Source organism: Carlito syrichta, unplaced genomic scaffold (assembly GCF_000164805.1).
Source record: "Carlito syrichta isolate Samal-C Ts95f unplaced genomic scaffold, Tarsius_syrichta-2.0.1 Scaffold11996, whole genome shotgun sequence".
NCBI lineage: Eukaryota > Metazoa > Chordata > Mammalia > Primates > Tarsiidae > Carlito > Carlito syrichta.
The window spans coordinates 1-3,657 of record NW_006956092.1 but is presented as its reverse complement, the minus strand read 5'-3'; the positions used below and the strand labels follow the sequence as shown (position 1 = coordinate 3,657).

The following is a 3,657-nucleotide window of genomic DNA, read 5'->3' as shown; positions in this document are numbered from 1 at the left end:
TTTATCATGATCAAGTACACAGGACTAGAAACGGAGAGTGTTGTCAAAAGCTTCTGTATATGAAGACAGAACACTGGGACACTTCTCTAATGCTGTGGTCAGCAGAATAGTGACCCCTGTGTACTAGATCTAATCCCTGTGCCCCGAGGAAGTTACTTTTTGTGACAACAAGGTTTTTACAAAAGTGATAATGTTGAGATCTTCACCTTGCGAGATTTTCCTGGATTATCTGACTAGAGTCTAATAGAATCATAAGTGTCCTTGCCAGGAAGAAGCAGAGAGAGATTTGGGTCCAGAAAAAGAAGTCCATGTGAGCCTAAGTCCGGAGAGAAAATGATGGAATGTGGGGCCATGAGGCAAGGAATGAGGCGGCCTCCCAGAGCTGGAAGAGGCAAGAGTTGGCGAACCTAGAGACCCTAATCACCAAACTTGTTCTAACTACACATGTACAAAAGATAAGGACTTCATAAAACGCTAGAGGTGCGCCATCTAGTGGAAGACAGATGCAGGCTGCTGTTAGCTTTGAATGGTCTCACCAGGAAACTGGACCCTGCACTCACCTTGGTATGTATCTACCTTGGGTCAGACTTTTGTATTCTCACCATTTCCAAGTCTGTCACAAAGTCGGTGTGCATCCCTACAAACTCCACATACAGGACCTGGGAATAAGAAATAGAATTGAGATAGGAGCCACCGTACGGAGGGGCTGGCGGGAAGTCGGCAGCGCCTGCGCGGGCGAGTCCGGCCTTAGGGCGAGGATGCGCGCGCGCAGTACTTTCCGCCCAGCGGAAGTTTCCGAGGGGCAACTGAGAAGGTCACTGTCAAGATGGAGTTTCCAGCCCAGTGAATCCAAGGGCCAGACCGTGACCCCATAAAGCATGATTTACTTCTGTCCAAACTGTGGTAAAAGTATCCAAGCAACGTTCAAATTCTGCCCCTACTGTGGAAAATCTTTTCCTGCAGAGGAATATGCTGGGTCCCCAATCTTTGCCAAGTCATGCATGTCGCCCTTTCGAGGCTCTAGGAAAGAGCTGAACTGCAGTTCTGAAAGGTAAAATGGTCCAGCACGGTCACCTCTTCCCAATTATCCATCTCAGATGGTGACGGTTCTGAATCTGAAGATACTCTGAGTTCCTCTGAGAGATCCAAAAGACTCTGGGACAGACCCCTAATCTCCAAAAGCAGCCTTCAGGTGACCAGGTGCAGCCCGCAGACAACCAAGCACAGCCCTCAAACGACCAGGCAAAGTCCTCAGATGACCAAACAAAGTCCTCAGACGACCAGGTGCAGCCCTCAGACCACCAGACAGAGTCCTCAGATGCTGAAGCGGAGCCGGGTGACCACCTCACTTGAAGCTTTGCCTACAGGGACAGTGCTGACAGACAAGAGTGGGCAGCACTGGAAGCTGGTTTCTCTCCAGACCAGGGATGACCAGGGCATTCTCTATGAAGCTGAACCCACCTCTGCCCTTGCCTGTGAGTCAGGTCCCCAGAAACAGAAGTTCTCACTCAAACTGGATGCCAAGGATGGGCGCTTGTTCAATGAGCAGAACTTCTTCCAACGGGCCGCCAATCCTCTGCAAGTGAACAAGTGGAAGAAACTGTACTCAACCCCCCTGCTGGCCATCCCCACCTGTGTGGGCTTTGGTGTCCACCAGGACAAGTACAGATTCCTGGTGCTCCCCAGCCTGGGGAGGAGTCTTCAGTCGGTCCTGGACGACACCCCGAAGCATGTGATGTCGGAGAGGTCTGTGCTTCAGGTGGCCTGCCGGCTGCTGGATGCCCTCGAGTTCCTTCATGAGAATGATTATGTTCATGGAAATGTGTCAGCTGAGAATATCTTTGTGAATCCAGAGGACCTGAGTCAGGTGACCCTGGTGGGATATGGCTTCACTTTCTGCTATTGCCCAAGCGGCAAACACGTGACCTACATGGAAGGCAGCAGGAGCCCCCACGAGGGGGACCTTGAGTTCATTAGCATGGACCTGCACAAGGGATGTGGGCCCTCCTGCCGCAGCGATCTCCAGACCCTGGGCTACTGTATGCTGAAGTGGCTCTACGGGCTCTTGCCATGGACAAACTGCCTTCCCAACGCTGAGGAGATTATGAAGCAGAAAGAGAAATTTCTTGACAACCCAGGGCCCTTCGTGGGACTGTGCGGTCACTGAATCAGGCCCTCAGAAGTAATCTTGGCCAGGGTTAATGACTCATGCATGTAAAATCCCAGCATTTTGGAAGGCCAAGGGAGGAGGATCAATTGAGGCCACACGTTCGAGACCAGCTTGGGCAACATAGTGAGACTCTGTCTCTACAAAAAATGTTCTAAAAAGCTAGTCTGTAGTCCCAGCTACTCAAAGGAAGATTGGTCAAGGAAGGTCAAGTGTGTAGTGAGCTATGATGGTGCCACTGCACTCCAGCCTGGGTTGCAGAGTGAGACCCTTCTAAAAACAGCAAAAGAAGAAAAAGTACTCTTGGAGATTTTCTGTGTTGGTACTTGCAGAATTTTGTCAGTGTTTTAAAAATTGCGATAAAATACACATAATATCTGCAAAAAAAAAGAAATAGAATCAACAATCAGAGTTGTACTGATCTTATGTCTGGTATGGATCCTTGAGATCCCTACCTGTCAGATAGGGTATCAGACTCAGAGCTGGGCAGTATTGTGTGGTCTGACAGGATGGGCAGACCAAGGGTGAAAAATTGTAAAGCTCGAGTGAGGATTCTAGCTGTCAGGCGTGATTGCTAGTAGGAGGCTCTCCTGGGCCATGGACAGGAGATTTATTGGGGTTGGCTCTAGGATGGGCCTGAGAACTGTAAGTAGGGGGTCCACCTACCCGTTAAGGAAGAGCAGTTGAACTGGTGGGTGAAGTTGAAGGTGTCATTCTTCCAACTTGTAAGGATGTAAGGTGTGAGATGCGGACGTAAGGGAAGGATAAGATTCTTCCAGATATAGATTAGTATTATGGCATTGAGAGCAAGAGGAGGGCCAGATGTTCATGCAGACAGGGAGATAAGAGATCACAGGGGACAGAGAAATATATTCCTGTGGGGGCTGCAAGCCTGGAGAGCAAGGAAAGATTAGAGGATGATAGGATACCATAGACAGAGACCTTGAGCTGAGAGCACTAGGACATTTAATGGGATTAGACAGTCTGAGTGTGGGGGAGTCCGACTAGAAAATAATCTTGAACTGAGTTGTGAAGAAGGTGGTAACTGCTGAGTAGAAATGTTTGATTTTCTTTTGAGAAGTGTCTATTCATATCCTTTGCCCACTGTTTAATTAGGCTGTTTAAAAAATACTCAGCCTCACTATTCATCAGAGAAATGCAAATTAAAACCACACTGAAATACCACTTAACTTCAGTCTGGATGGCCATCATTAGTAACTCAAAAAACAACAGTTGCTGGAGAGGATGCAGAGAAAAGGGAACACTTCTACAATATTGGTTGGAGTGTAAACTAATACAACCTCTGTGGAAAATAGTATGGCAATTCCTAAAAGATCTAACAATTGACCTTCCACATGACACAGCAATCCCCCTCCAGAAATGTACCAGGTGGAACTCAAATCATTCTACAAAAAACACCTGCACACACGTTTGGTGCGACACTATTCACAATAGCAAAAATATGAAACCAACTGTTGCTGCCCATCTAA

At 48.0% G+C, this 3,657-nt stretch overlaps 1 pseudogene; it reads left to right on the top strand.

Annotated features, from left to right (window-relative positions):
- Positions 1-878: 878 nt before the first annotated feature.
- On the top strand, positions 879-2,182 carry LOC103257421 (annotated as a pseudogene).
- The last annotated feature ends 1,475 nt before the right edge of the window (positions 2,183-3,657 follow it).